This window comes from Alexandromys fortis, unplaced genomic scaffold, assembly GCF_014885135.2.
Source record: "Alexandromys fortis isolate MF-2015 unplaced genomic scaffold, M_Fortis_MF-2015_v1.1 scaffold_50, whole genome shotgun sequence".
Classification (NCBI taxonomy): domain Eukaryota; kingdom Metazoa; phylum Chordata; class Mammalia; order Rodentia; family Cricetidae; genus Alexandromys; species Alexandromys fortis.
Window position 1 is genome coordinate 4,785,596 of NW_026067932.1, and position 16,482 is coordinate 4,802,077.

Genomic DNA, 16,482 nt, shown 5'->3' on the forward strand with positions numbered 1-16,482 from the left:
TTTTAAAATAGAAAACCCTTGCACGCCCAAGCGTGCCTTGCACGCCAAGGGTTTTCTCTTACGTGCCGTCTTCTTCTTATCACCTAACACTTCATTTCTTCCCAGAAAAAAAAGAGAGAGAGAGAGAAGACATTTACCATCAAATGCAAATTTCAGGACCAGTAGCTAAAGTCCCTCCCTGTAAAAGAAGCCATGAGACCATCTGCCTCAGCCCCAGTTATTTCTTGTGGGTGATGAGGAGACCTGAGTCTCTCAGCAAAAGGCACTAGGAAAGAAGGAGTTAAAATGAAGGCAGGCTCGCTGGTTTGCTGAGATCTGTCGGAGGCTGACTGGCTGGCTACATATCTGTCTCCGGAACAATAGGTACCTGTATTCTGCACGGGCTGCTGGGCAGAGCTAGCACTCTGGAGAAGGGCTGCCTCTGTCTGCGCCCTCCTGGTGAGACTCCCCAATGACAATCCTACTTTTCAGAGGAGGGAGAAAGAAAAAACTAGCTGTCTACACTGCTGATGAGGGACAAAGCTCTGACCATTTTTGTCCTGGCTTCACTTGGCTAGAGGTTCTTAATCTCAAGTCAGCAGTTGGGCTGGCTGGCTTGCTTTCTCTAAATCTCTCTATAAAAAAAACTCTCTCTCTCTCTCTCTCTCTCTCTCTCTCTCTCTCTCTCTCTCTCTCTCTCTCTCACTCCCAACCTCCCCTCCCCCCTCGCTCCCTCTCATTTTCTTTCCGCCACCCTACCTCTCTCATTTCCCCACATAGGTTCAATGCAGGCAGCTGAGTGTCACAGCTCTAACTGAGACTCACAGTAATCAACACACCGGAGTCAATTCCCATGATGGCAAGAGGGGAAACCGGAGGAGGTGACCACGATGATGAAAACATTCTTCTACCAAGTTTTAGGTAAGAAAACATTTATATGCAATCTTTACATTTCTGTATCTTTGTGACCGAGAGAGACATTCGTGATTCAAAAAGGAAGTCTCTATAGGTAGATATTTTTTTAAGAGGGCATCTTCCCTTGCCGTCCCTTGCCTATAGAACCTGTCTGTGTTCACACAGGGCTTTGTGTTATTAAAACCTTAGAGGTGAGGTTTGAGCAGGGCTGGAGGAAGGGTGGGCTGCTTTTTATGTCTGTGTGGTGACATTTATCATGCTGTTTAAATCTGTATCTGTTTAAAAAAAAAAATTTCTGTTTGACGATAGTAACGTTTTGTGCAAGGCGGAGCATATGGCTGTGCAGAATTCAAGTGATGGTCTCTCGTTCTTAATTCGTAATTATTTTCACACTCAACTGTACTGAGGTCAGAGAGTTTTAAAAATTAATGAGATTCCCTGTGGAGCTCAAATAGTAACATCTACGTGAGCCTCCACGAAAAGATTAGGCTGCTAGGTTTTTGCCATAGACTTGCCTGTCTTACTTTGAATACATGCCATCTGATGCCTATGCAGGGTACAATAGTTTCTGGGAGTTGATGTGATTTGGAGACCAGCCCTTAATTTGTTGTTGAGTGACCAGGAGACATCTAGTCTCAGTCTGCTGAGGATGAACACTCTGTGTGGAGAGACATTCCTAAAACTTCGCCGGCATTATGGTCATGACAATGGAGGGTGTCAGGGACTTTCGAGGAAACAGCAAGTGATGAATGAGACACATGCTAAAAAAAAAATGGCAAATGTGTTTTTATTTTAAGTACCATGTAAAAAAGCCCAGAAGCTCTTTGGGATCAAAGATTGCTGGTATGAACAAAGAGGCGAGGAGCCACACAGGTGAAAATTCTTTGTCACAGAACGAAGTCGAGAGCGTGGGTTAAGGGCAGCAAGTGGTTTTTTATCTTCATTCTTGACTCCCCCCCCCCCCAGGTGGTTCACTGGGAGAGTCCAGGCGTTTTAAAAGGTACCTAAGAACTTGTATTTCCCACAATTTAAAGACATTGTTTGTGTTCGTGGTACAAGACACTGTTTCTATGAGGGGTACTGCAAAGCCTTCTGAACATACAGTAATCTGGGCTAAGGATGCTTTTATCCCCAGATTCCATTTACGAGATCTATTCAGGTCTTCCTGTGATATATTGTTATGTAAATACTGTTCGGCCAGGGAAAGCGGGCTATGGAGATTCAATTTACTTTGGAAGTTGTTCATTATAGCAAGGAGGAAGGTTATTTATTTGATACGAGTCAGAGGCTGGGAATGACTTTTTCATTGTGGTACCTTTTGTGATGGGTGCAGGGTGATCTAATCTTTTTAATTTTGGCTTTCACACCAGCGGAGATGAAAAGAGATCTGAACTCATTTATCGGTTGCTAGGTCCTTCTGGAAGCCCAAGTTCTGCTTGTGGTTGCTATGGCCAGCCTGACCTCAATCTCTGTGTTTGAGGGATTTAAGCGGTCTTTTTTTTTTTTTTTTTAATTGAGGAGCATGTACCTTGATTTATGTCCAAACTGTAGCTGAACGTCTTTGTCTGTGAGTGATGTATGGTGCAGACCATTTCATCAGTTCTTACGAGTAAACACCGCTGTCCCACTAAAAATATGTTTTGTTCGGAGTTAATGGTATGGAACAGAGCATTCTCCACAAACAGCTATCTTTTATTGTGCTGGGGCCGCGGAAACGCTGAGCAAAGTGCAGGAAATTGGCATCAGTCCTCGCGTCTATTAGCATTTCATTTGTGAGTCGCACGATGAGACGGTAGGTGGACAGAGGGAGCCAGGAAGGGTGCCTTGCTGTCCTCCCTTTCTCAGCTGGGGCCGCCTCGCCGCTAGCCGCCTTCGCCAGGACCCAGTAAATCAGCCTTAGTTCCCCTGACTCCGTGAGCATCGCTTTGCCCAAGCTCTAAAGCTCACCGGGGCGGGCGAGCTGTGACTTGGTGCTAGGGACCTGGACTCTTTAGGCTGGCTATTTGAGGGAAAGTTGCTGAGTCCGATATCGGCAATTCCCAGGAACGGAGTGTTTGTGTGCTATTGAAGGATTTTCAGTCGCTTGCTTTCGAGATCCTTGTTAGAAAGGAGCCTGGGTGATTGAGGGACTATGGAGAACGCAGCCCCGTGCAGCAGACGAGACCGAATACGGTCCCTTAAAAACTGCTAATTGATGGATGCTGCGGGCAACAGACACCGCGAATACGATGATTAGGGAGAAACAAGAATCAGGAAAGGCTTGTATTGCCACTAGCCTCGTTAGTTTCCTTCTCCTTAAAGCGGCTTGGTAGATTTTTTTTTCCTTTTTTTTCTTTTTAAGTAATATGCTAATGGTTTTTATTCTAAACCGGCCAGCACTGACTATCCTCCGGAAAATGGGATCCAGGAGAAGTGACGCCCTCCTCGAACTGAAAGGTAAAGAAAAAAAAAAAAAAAAACAACGTTTTATTTCCTTTCAAATATTGCATGTGCTTTTTTGCCAAGAGTGTTGGAAAACTGCTTTCTAAATAGGATTGCTTACATTTTGAATAGTTTTCATTTCACGTGTTAGGTCAGAAGAGAACCGGTTAGAATTTTATTGTCAGTCATTTGCCAAAGACTGCCCAGCTTTTGTTAACCAAGTGCAATCAGGTGCCTTCTGTGTTTCTTTTCAACCTCGGGAATGGAGAGCTGCTGCTGATTGCTTGGGTGTCCACCCTCATGGGGAGGTGGGGGGGTGTTGTCAGTAAAAAAAAAAAAATGATCTTTAGGGTGTGTAGATTTTATTGTTAGAGCTAGTAAACTTCAGCCAGAACTACAGCATGCTAAAGATCTCCTCTGGCTTGAACATTCCTTGCAGGGTTCCTAGGTTTCCAAAAGCCAGGGTAAAGATACCCTTATTGTTAATTGCAGTTGTTCAACTCCTCTTCAGCTCTTAGCTGAGAAGCTTTCAAAAAGTTCTGTGCTGCCTTGCTTAAGCAATATATGGTGGCTTGAAATAATTTTGAAATAACTGATTTTTTTCCCCACAAGGTTTTTGTTTTATTTATTTATTTATTTATTTAAAAAACTGTTTTATGCATGCTTTGTGGACCTCAGCTTTGTAGAGCTAAACTCTGGTTCCCTTTGCTGGGGTTTCTGGCTGCAGGTCTTCTCGAAGGTAGCATCTTCTGGGAGTCATTAATTTCATAAGACATATTTAATTGTAGCTATCTGAAGACAAATACAGCCTGGTACGTACGTATAGGAGCGTATTGTTGTAATATAAGATGTCATAAATTTAACGCTGTGTTTTGCTTTGCTATGATTTCAGAGGACTTTAAGTCAGTCCTGGATAGCAGTCCATTTGCAGGAGCGATTCAATCCACTCTAAAGAATCTGGGGGAAAGGCCTGTAATGACATTTTGATGACTTTCGTTTTAAGGTGTAATAGAAATTGAGTAAGATATTTTAATAGGCACTCTCTAATATCTCACTCCAAATGCTATGTTTTTATTGCTCATTCTAGCTTCCCATTTTCTGGGGCTGTTAATGTTGGCTGGTAATTGTTTTGTTATCTGTAGGAATCATTTTACCCTTATATAAAAGTTATTTCAGAAAAAGTCTTGCTGCCTTTATCTGAGCTCCACTCTTGAAACAGTGAGTATTCCCAGCTTGCATCTGCTTTCATGTATCACATCCTAAGGATAATCTGTTGGTTCTGAAAGAAAGGGGTTCTCAGAATGATAGCCTGTGCTTTAAAAAGCAGACAGAAAATGGCATGCAAGACATGGGAGACCGGGCAAACGTAAGAAACGACTGGGGTGGGCACACTTTTTAAAAATTTTAAATTAGACTAAGAAGTAATGTACATACATATGCAGACATTATATGTTTTTATTGATAGATAAATGCAGATACATCAACTTAATGAGATTCCAGCGAATGGTACCAGGAACGCCTTGGCACTTCAATTCTTTCGGGAGCTGTACACACACACGTAGAATTAATCACCTAGCTTTTGCAGAATAAAGCCCTTTGGGAAAAGAAGTTGTGACACAGTGAATCACTTGTCTTGGAATTCAAATGAAATCCTTCCATCAGTTTTTCCTGTGCAAGTTACACAGAGTCAATTGCTTCCAAACTGCATTGTTCTAAATGCTAATTAGGAATTAAAAATACAATTTAACTTGATGTGCGTGAATATTTAAAGTCTGAATATAATCCTGCAGAATGAATACACCATTAGTTTCATTTTTTCATCAAAGTAAAATTAAAATCTCATATCTGATTAAATTATTCCATTCTTGTGATATGTTTGGAAATATCTTGGCATCTGCTTTATTTTTGTAAATAATATTTTTTCCAAATATCTTTATAAGTACAGCTGGGTACTAAGAGAGTAATTTTTTTCCTTGACAACTCTAATTTTGTCTTTTCTCCTTTGATGTACCAGTATTCTTACCTGTCTTCTAGAAAGTTGTATGGTCTTGGAAGCTATTTACCTAACCTATTTGTCAAGAGTTCGAGCTGAAAATTAACCCCAGACTTGTCTCTTTAGAGATTGTGTTGAAATTATCAAAAGGACTGAGTTGGTCTTGGGATATTGTTAATCACATGGTCCTTAGGATTCATTTCCCTGATACTAAGAAGGTTCTTGAATAATTTATTAAATATTTCCTTAAGCTACCTTATTTTTTACAAACAATATTATCTAGTAAAATGCTTTTAGAATGTTACCTACCAGGGGATGGGCCTTCTGGGATAGCAAGGGAAGACATCAGCCCAAGTAACTATTCTAGCAGGTTGGCAAGGATTCTCCTGATAAAGTTTTACCTGCAAGTTTGTATTGAATCATGTTCTCGACCCCACAACAGATTTTAATTTGTGTGGCCATCAAAGATACTAGAATGGTTTAAGAAAATAAAGGTTGTATTCAAAGCTTAGTTGTCTGCCACTTACTAAAAAAAAATGTTCAGACTTTGGAATGCAAAGATTGTATTAATGGTGTTTCTAATCTGATTAAGTTATTCTTTTTTCCTGATCCATTTCTTAGGAGATGGCCTGTATACAAGCGTAATGACCTTGAATCCTTCCAACACTGCTAGACTTTATGATTTTCTAATAATGCACCATAGCAGACAGAACCTCTTTGCATCCTGAGTAATGTCTCCACGTCGTATATTGACGTCCTTGATGTTTCTTGACATTATTTAACCACAGAACATTTGTCGTGTATAAACCCTCGGATTTCCCTCATGTTTCTGACAATTGAGTTCACAGTTCAAATGCAAATCCTGAAATAAATTACCAGGCTAGGGGTTTCCTTAGAGACAGAAAGATAAGGTCACACGTAGTGAATAGGAACATATGGCATATAGTTAATAATCCAAATCGTAAGGATTTGAACATAGTGTGCTATAGACTTTTTGAAAAACACTGATTTTTCAGAAAGTATTCACAATTTCCTAGAAGTTTTAAACATGGAAATCGGACATATGTTTAAAAGCCCACTCCCACTGTGAATCATAAAGTGTTCATTCCTTCAGAAAACATTCTTTAGTGTCTATAGTATGTTGACATGTCACTATTGATCAAGTTATCAACAGTATATAACTGTTTTTCACTATTATAGGGATCTTAGTGGATGTACACATATCATCTTGGAACATATTTCTCATGCTGATGTTTTAAATAATTTAAATATATCACACACACAAATATATGCACACACACAAACATACACACACATATACATACAATCACAAAGACACAAACACACAAACATACACAACAAACATACACAAGCAAATGCATACACATACATATACAAACACATGCATACACATACACTCACACAGACACACACACACAAACATACACTCCAAACATACACACACAAGCAGATGCACACACATGCATACACACAGGCACACGCAGCGCATACACACAAACACACATACACAAACACACGCACACACACATAGTTAAGAATGCATAGATAGGTCAGTCAGCGTGCACCTTGAGGAGTCATCTTACTGTCATATGTGTTTAAACATATTGAATATATATTTAAACATATTATCTCAATGAATCCCTTTCTTCAACATTTAGATCTGCATAACAGCACACACTCAATAAATTTCCTCTTCCTTTCCTCTTCCAATGCTTCTTACACTATGATGAGAGTTTAAATTATAATCTACTATTTAAAGAGATTCTAATTCTGATTATTAATACCTAACATTTATTCACTGAATGCTAGATGTGGCTCTAAGTGCCCTTTTCTCTTACTATCTAATCTTCTTAACTACTTCGTAAGGAAGGTTCCACACACTCCTTTTTCAGATGAAGAAAGGAAGGTTTGGAGAAGTAAGATAACCTCCCCCGATGTCACAAAGCTAGCCAATAGCTATGATGACTTAAAGCCCAAGTTCTTCAGGTTCTATTAATTTTTCTAATCACTCAACAAATATTATTGAGCCACGGGAAAAGCTTAGACTTGTTCAAGACACTCAGAATAAATTAGGTGTAGCTATGGTAGGCTTTAAAGGCCTTGGACTCAATTGCCCCAATCTCTGCCTATAGAGTGAAGGCACCTCCCAGCTAGAGTGACATTTCCCTAGCATCCAATGATTTCCTTGAGGCAAAGGAAGGTGATTTTATGAAATGTCTTCTCTCTTTACATCTTACCACCTCACTTCAGTCCTTTGCAACTGCATTATTGCCTCTTTCTAAACAGGAATTCTACCCCAGAAGCCCATCTTCCTAATGAAGCCAGTTAAGCTTGTCCTGAATTTTCTGTCATTATTCCTGTACCCCGAACAATTTTCCAGTGCCCTTTCAAACTGTTCCCCTGCTTTCAGGTGCCCGAGAAAGAACTCGTGGATCTCAAGAAACCCATTTTAGAAATGAAATCCTCAAATGCTCTACTCAGCAGTGATCATTTGACCCATGGCTTTTCCGACTACTAAGGTGAAACCAGACTGGGAAAAGCTTCTCCCATGCTTGGTGTCAGTGTTTGTGGATGCACCCAGCTGACAAATTGTCAGAGAATTCAGGAAAACAGCAGTGAAATCGAGGAAGAAAGAAAGTGTGGGGCTAGGAAATTTGGGACTCAGTGCCCTCCTGCCTAACAGAATGCCCAGTGCCTGAGCAATCTCCCATCACATAGCACATCTCCCAGTCACACTGGGAGGGAGAGAGAAATGAAAGAGGCAGGGACCACTGTGGGGGATTTGCATTCAGAACCCAGCATCTTTAAAACTTCCATATGTTTGTATCATAAAGACCGCATCAAGGATGGTACAGGTGAATACAATGCAGTAATTATCAACTGCATTTTTTCTTCTTCTTGGGATAAGCTGCCATCTTAAAGCAACATGTATACATTTGAGAAGGGATGAGCATCTGTAGTTTCTAAGAGAAAACACACATGCTTATGCACTCCGTCTCTGAATCCACAGCAGAGATAACACATACTGATGTTGTTGGTTTCATGATTTTACTCTATACATGATTATTCTTCTAGTGTGTGGGACATATTTCACCCTTATAAAAGTTGCTCCTCACCCCACCATCACACCACCCAAGACCTTTCTCTTTAGCCAATATTAAGATTTGCTAGTTAATCCTTCATACTAGATTTTACATTCAACAAAAGCTAAACTCAATCTTCAATGTTCTGATACAAATATTCTTTATTAACCATCATCTCCTAAGGTTACTTTAATTTATGGTTTTGTTCAATTGAATTAAAAAATGTAGCCTTCACACACGTAGATAAGTACCTACAACTGTATTTCTGTGCTGTCTCATTCCAAGTTATTTTAGGTACAAATCCAGTGGGCATCTTTTAAAAGCAGGTATTATGCCTGACTTCTGCTTTGGGGCTATTCTATTGCCTGTGAAATGCAGATTTATATATGTGGATCAGAATATAGAATTTGTTTCAGGGAGATGATAGATAGATAGATAGATAGATAGATAGATAGATAGATAGATAGATACATACATACATACATACATACATATGTACTTAAAATATGTACTAATTTTCCTTGGATATTTGAGCATAGTGTTATGTGATGTGCCTTGTGGACATTTAGGGATGGCTGTATTTAACTGCTCTGTACTTTGGGGACTGCTTGTTCTTTGAAGTAGGGATGGTTGAGCTTTGGCCCTAAGGCTCTGAGCTGGCCTTACTTTACAAAACAAGGAAGGAATATTTCTTCAGCCAGTTGAAATAGCAGCAGCTCAACACGCCACAGGAGTTCCAAAAACAAAATGGGCTCTATACGCTTGTCATACACTGTGTGATGTTGATAAAGGGCAAGAGATGGCTTGGAATTCCTTTAACCCCAACTTCCTATGGTTCCCTCACTTTGACATGAATTTCAGGCATGAGCCCTGGCACCTAGCTACAGTGTCTAATTGTTGGTATCTGGCTGCCACCTGGATGCACAATCGAGAGCAGTGGATGGCAGACAATATTTAGCCCCTGCAATTTTGCCATAAGGACAGGCCACATGCAGTTGACAGTAAATATTCAATTAGCCAGTTTCCCAGTGCAATCCCAATGAGTTGAGTTGGTTGAAGTCCCTTACAATTTTTGGTTGTCTCTGTCTTGAACTCAAAGCACACAAATTTGGATACATTGACTATTAATTGGAATGTACACATATAAAGAATGTACTTTAGAAATAGGCTATTTCTAACTAATTTTTTCAAAAGATCACAAAGAAAACCCACGTTTCACTCTCTCCTTCGTTGGCTGGATATGGACTTAAGATGAAAAAAGGAAGAAGAAAGGAAGAAGAAAGACTGTAAGTGACGCACGAATAATACCATTCTGTTTTTAGGCGTGTTGAGTGATGATGCTGTTGATCTTTAAAAGAAATTCCATGTGGTGACATTTACAAAAATAGTTTCATGTTAGCAGCTTTTAAATTTAATTTAAAAGATATATGGAGAGCGGTGAACGTGTCAAGTGGCAAGGCAATCACCTACAAGGTACACACATACTTGGTGGAACCGGAAGCACATGGTGACTCTCATTCAGGCTTGAGCTCGTGTTTCCTACGTGCCAAATGCTATAGAATAAAACTATCTGAGGGAAGAAGCTACCATTTTAAAGACTGAGTCTGCCTTTTTTTTTTTTAAAGTCCAGTGTTTTCAAAGAGCCAAAACGATTTGACTCCATTTTATACTCTTCATCCTTATCCCATAATTCCATGCAGTGACATCCCACCCATTTGAGTTCACCCGCTTCTTGGTAGATCTCTAACATTTATTTATAAACATCTTAAACTTAATCTATGCAGTGGTTTTAAATTTTTGTTGGCTAATTACAATAAAAAAGTGGCAATGGAGTTTTTAAAATTTAAAATTTTTCTACAATTTGGAGAACTCAGTATTTACATTTCAAGTAAGGACAAAATGGTGTCATATAGGGCCTTGGTAACTCAAATGGTATGTCTTTGACTCAATGACCAGGAATGTTATAAATTTGGAAGATGTAGGCATTTCCTCACTCTCTTAGTTATTGGCTTTTCTCCTCCCTTCATTATCACATCTAACTACTGTTGCTAAGACTACGTGAAGGGTTTTATGTAAGGAGGAAATGTGATCTTTCCTTTATCAATTGTAATAATTGGAGGGAGAAAAAGAATCGTAGAAAACTAATTGTCTATTATAATAAAATGACTCTCCAGCAATCATACTTCAGCACTAAGAAGGGGAAAACTATTCTTTTACAGGTACAAAGCTTTATTAACGATCAAATGTAGTTTTTAAGCTTAGAATATTGGCTCAGATTATCTGTGAGGCAATACACGTATTCCAAAGGAAGGCTAAGTCTTAAAAATGGACTTGAATATTATTCAGTGATTTCACCAGCAAAAACACAAGATGTCTGTTTAATCAGAATTTTCAAAGATTATGTAATGTTGTAAATTATTAAACTATTCCGTGTTTTATCGGAGGCTTATAATAAAAATGGGGGCATGCACATGTGTGTGGGATATTGGGGATAAAGGGGTTATTAAAATTGACTATTACTTTAAGTATACTTCAGAGATTTTAGCATAAATGTCAAATGAAATGTTTAAAGGACTCTTTATCATTGTTTTTGTGTCTATCCTGTGAAACACTTCGATTTCCTTTCCATCTTGAGAGGACAGGATCATAGTCTGTGATGGGAAGTTTGTGAAACTGTCCCCAGCATCCACAAATGTATGGTACCCTACCCACACCTTCATTTTCTGTCAGAAATAATATGCTATTTTCACCCCTCTTAGATTAAAAACACTATATAATTAAAAGCTAAGTTTCGTTTCTTGGTTTTCATCTTAAATATAAAATTTTAGGTTGTAAAAGAAAAAAAGACAATGACCGACTATGCAAGTGAATCACAATTTTCCCAGAAAAACAAAATTAGCTACAATGTTTGAAAATTTCATTAAAAATAAATTTTTTACTTCCTTGAATTAAAAAGCAAAAAGCCAGTAAAGACTTAATTGTCCTCTTTTTTTGTAAATTTCGAATGAAGACCTGTATTTATTTATTTATTTATTTATTTATTTATTTATTCCCCTTACTGCTCCCTCAGGTAAGGGAAGAACTGGATAGAAAATCATGCAGTCATTCTTGTGACTCATCGCCTACAGGTGGCATATGTTGCTCTCTAAACAGATGAAGGCAAGCATCATTCTATGCAGGGTGGTGGGAGAGACAAACAAAGGGTAAATCCCTTAAGACTCCTTTCACATGATAGGGCATATGTGGGCCATCATGGGAAGAACCAGACTGAAGGATGCTAAGACCACTTGGCAAAACATGTTGCAGCATCCTCTAAGACCTGACAGCCTTGGATTCTCCACATCTTGAGGACAAGGTTCACTGTCCACTTGTCTAAACAGATCCTTCCAACAGAGACATGGCATGCCTTCTGCCGATGCCCGGGATTGCCTTTGGGCCTCCCACATAAAGATGCTCACTCACTCCCATCTGCCTTGAGTTATATTTCATTTTGATAGCTGTTTGCACAAGGCGCCTTTGAACTTCATACAATCTGAAAGGCATGGCTGAGAAATCACTGAATACGATTTCTTTCTTCATGTCTCCTCGCTTAACAACATTAGAGAAAAGAGGCATTGTGTCTGACCTCATGCTCCACACACACTTTAGACATAGGGTTTGAAGCAAAGAAAAATAAACCCCAAACTTGAGCACACCCACCTACTACACACTGGAGAATATACTAGGTATTGAAATTTGTAAATCGGGACAGAGGAAAACTTGAAGAAAAGGGTCAAATGTTCAATTATGGACTCAATTATTTCCATTTTTAATTTGCCTCACTAGATTGTGGGCTACTCAACTTCATGTTCGTCCTTAATTTTGGTGCTGTACTGCTGAAGCAAATATGTTTTAGGGTAGGCATCCTCATATTGCCCACCCCCAGGAGATAGTGAATCACTATGTTGGGTCTCCAATGTGCTTATTCATAATAAGTTTGATATAGGTTGCTTATCACCATCAGAGTCTTTAGCCCGATAATGTAGCTGACTTATTTTGAGTAATGGTCCTCTTAATGGTAAATACAATTTTCCAGGCTTCATCTTGAGATATTTAAATAAGCAATAGGGTTAAAGTGTTGCATCAATGTCCAGGAGCACTGAGCAATTTTCTTGGCCCTCTAGTGAATTCATTTCTTGCCAGTAATCAATGCATTTCTGACTCTTACAGGCAAGTTCATTTTCTCTGAACATGAAAGCACCAATGATGTTTTTTTTTTTTTTTGCCCTTTTTTTTTACACTGGAGTTTAGTATCTGGTTGAGCATAGTAGATTTTTTTTATGTCTAATATTCTAAATTTGAGTTCCCATTTTGAAGAGATGTTTGTTAGAAGGCCTCTAACCTTGTGTGATGATGGTTGGAGATTTGCCAAGCCGATGTTTCTTCTTCGCGTTCACTTTGAGATTCCCGGAGAATCAGTAAGCCAGAAACTCTAAATCAGACAAATTTAAATCGGATTTCCAGACCTACCATTACCATGGTCCGTGACTCCGCATCTAGATGTACTTGGTTCTGTAGGTAGAAGCCCATGCTACCGATTTTCTCCATGTCAGGTGTCACAGCCATACGCAATCTAAGGGAAATGCTATCATCTCCCATCTATAAGTAGCTACATAGAGGGTTGCACAGGTAAAGAAAAACATTGCCAGATAAATACTAGTTAAGTTCTAATTGGCTGGTTCATTTTCTTCAGTGGGCTTTGCATTCAGAAAAAAGCACAAATCAACTTTTGCAAAACTGCCATTTAGTGTAAGCCTTTGTGTATAGGATTAAAGCTACGCTGCAGTGTTAATAGCATAGCATAAGACTGGAACGTGGATTTCACCCACGTGGCCACGTGGCATGCTGATGCTGAAGTGTGCCTTTTGAGTGGCTGTGGAGGGCTGTGTGCTATGAGAGCTACTTCATGACTTTCTTTGTGAAGATGCTGATGCAACTCTCAGCTTGAGGGGCTCGACTCCTCAGTAACGACTCTAGATAAATGCCCACTGCTTGGAGCTGAATGGGAGCCTCTAAGGCAGTTTTTGTACCCAAGATGAGTAGTCAGTGCCATTTGAGAAAGAGCCTGACATTCCTAAGGAGTGTCTTGATAGCTCTAAAGAATTCTCTATCTGTGATTTGGATGACTTGATAAAGAAAAAAAAGAAACATGATGAAGATTTACTTAGAATTTAGAACTTTCATTCTCTTGTGGGTTTATCCGCTGCCCATTTTCGGGATTTTTTTTTTAAACTCGAGCTTCTCCTACTTCATCTGCAGGCTCTTGAAGTCTGTGGGATGCCCAAGTGTGTACAGAAACCCCGAAATAGCACAGTCTCTTTAGTTAAGAATAACATGTCAGTTTTCTTCTCTTGCTTTTGTGTGCTCTCCGGAGCTCACCCATGCGTGATGTTCCAGTTGACTTCAAAAGCAAGTCTCTGGTCGGATTAGCACCACAGGACAGAGAACTGGGTGTGAAAGAGTCTTAGTGCTTTTATGTCCCATGGGGGAGCTGATAGAAACCAGCTACGTGCCTACCAGGATGGATTTATTCATTAATGCCCTTCATGGTAGAAGAGGCAAATTTGCATAATAATTTCATTGTCATCTCTGGATGGTCTATATTTTAAGACTATAAGTGTTAGTAAATAACAAATACATATTTAAAAATACCCAAAAGGTTGATACATAGCTATAATTTCTGTACTCAGATTTCAAATCCACTGATGGAAATAGTGACTTATTTTGCAGAGAGAGAAGAGTATAAAGTCATAAAGCTTTGGGGCATTCATATACTATGGGCAGTTTAAGCACTAGAAAAGGGGGCAGAGTAAAATGGGATGTGTATGTAAGAAACCACAGCCTAGGGATGTTTGCTTTGCAGATATTTCCAACAATATTGGCTCTTCTATCAAGGACCAGATAATGGTCTTGGCTCATGGAGAGCAGGGAGAAGGCTAGTAAGCTGAAGATAGGATCACAAACTTGGGATGTACACTGGCAGAAGGTATAGGAGTGAGAGAAGAATGCTTCTATGATGTAGGCATGAGATAAATACCTCAGGTGCAAGAGATAAAATGGATACGACAGAGTGGATTGCCCACATCACTAGGAATTCAGGAGAGCCAGTTGTATGAAATATCAGTCTAGACAGCAAAGGAAGAAGCCAGAGAGAGATCCCAGGGAATAACACTGCCAATTCTATAGAGGACAGAAGACAGAGTTGCTTGTGAAGACTGTGAGCCTTAGAAAACAAAGACGTTTATTAACCCTCAGAGAGTAGATCAGATTTTTTTACTATCCATATTTGTTATTTTATTATCATTCACAAGAATAGCCCTCCAACAATCAAGAAAGTGCCCAAATTTCTTCAACATACTGATTTTTTATCCCCTTGAATAAATGAATAATTTCTATACTCATGAGTGGGGTTGCTAGATGAGATGGCAAAAAAAAAAAAACCTTATAAACAGATTAAAAAAAAAAAGGCCAAAAGCATCCAGATGAGAGATCAGTAAGTTTTGACCTGAGACAATAGATACAATATAAGATAAATAGAGTTAAATTCAGGAACTGGAAATGATAAAATCACTTAAAGCATTGATAGTATCTGACACTGTAGAACCAGGGAACAAAACAGGCAAGGGTGGGAAGGAATAAAAAAAAATGCTTGTAGGCTTCTCTTTTCTAATGAAAAAGGTTGCCCATGCAGAGCAAGACTGGCTGAGGCTATGCAGCCTTCCAGAATGCTCTAGAGACCAAGCCTTGCTGGCTGAGGCCGTGCAGTCTTCCAAAATGCTCTAGAGAGCAAGGCTGGCTGAGGCTGTGCAGATTCCAGAACGGTCTAGAAAAAGGACCAACCCTATTTACCATCATGATTCCTTCTGCTGGTGTGCGGAACAAAGGACAAAGCAGGAGGGTAATTCTTTGTAATTTAATTTCTCCCATTTTATCTCCAGGATCACAACTATGTGCTGCTCAAATTTACATAAGACTAAAATCAGTGTTTTATTGTCTGTCCCCCCCCCCACTCTAGAGTTGTGTAAAGCCATTTTGTCCAGTATTGTCTGTGGAGACTCTACAGGAGGAAGCACTGTCTGTGTGGCGACCGAGTCCATAGATTCTGCATTACTGGAGCACAGATTGAATCTCCACTGCGGTTATGTTCTAGTGAATAGAGTAGGGACAGAAATGAATCATTTGTCTCCAGAAATTGTCACTCTGCTGATGTTGCTTTTGGAGTTGTTGGCATGCACACTGAGGCTCTAACAATCTGGCTTTGATTTGTCATCAAGCCCTTGGTAGTCGACTTTGAAAGGAAAGAAAAATATTGTGAGATTCAAATGAGCTTTTTATTTGAAAAAGAAAAGCCAGTGTAGGGAGCTATCTTTTCTAATTATTATCAGCTATTTCTCTTCTGAGGCATACGCCATAATTTTTTAACCCATCGCCTTGCTGAGTATTTGCTTCCCACCCATGAAACATTTTTAGTTTCCTAGATCCTATAATGCATCGTTAGGCCATTTACCATCGTTCTCTCTTACCTATAAATTCTGAAAGAGGGAACTGTTAGTAAAATAAGATTTGATAGTTATAATGAAGACTGGACTTGGAGAGGGTCCCAAGGCTAAGTGGTGGCAGACCTAGGAAAACTCAAAAATCTATTCATAATAAGATAAATCTCATTGAAATATGCTGTACTTTCTGTTGTAGTATAGGAGATTAAAAAATGCAGAAAAATACAGGTGAATATAATTCCTATTCATCAAGAAATCAGGTCTCCAGTTGGATATTTCATAATGTACTAATATATCTATTAAATGAATTACTATAGAATATAAACACTCTGGTAATAGTGGGTGGGAGTTAAATAGGGATGAAATAAAGAAGATATATAATTTTAAAGATATTAATTATTTAAGAAACAAATTCCCCTTTCTCTCATTTTGCTAGGTGATATAATAATAAGAAAACACCGGATTTGACTTGTTTTATGTTTTGCTTGCTGAAGAGCCTGAATACTACCATCAGGCCTAGGGTAACTTGCATGGA

At 39.2% G+C, this 16,482-nt stretch overlaps 1 long non-coding RNA gene across 2 annotated transcripts in view; it reads left to right on the forward strand.

Annotated features, from left to right (window-relative positions):
- Positions 1-370: 370 nt before the first annotated feature.
- The window catches only part of LOC126503829 (uncharacterized), an 87,847-nt gene continuing 71,735 nt past the window's right edge, over positions 371-16,482 (forward strand). For both annotated transcript variants that reach the window (XR_007592410.1, XR_007592411.1), the window contains exons 1-3: positions 371-438; positions 760-900; positions 3,271-3,330. This is a non-coding gene — a long non-coding RNA (uncharacterized lncRNA). The remainder of the gene's footprint in view (positions 439-759; positions 901-3,270; positions 3,331-16,482) is intronic.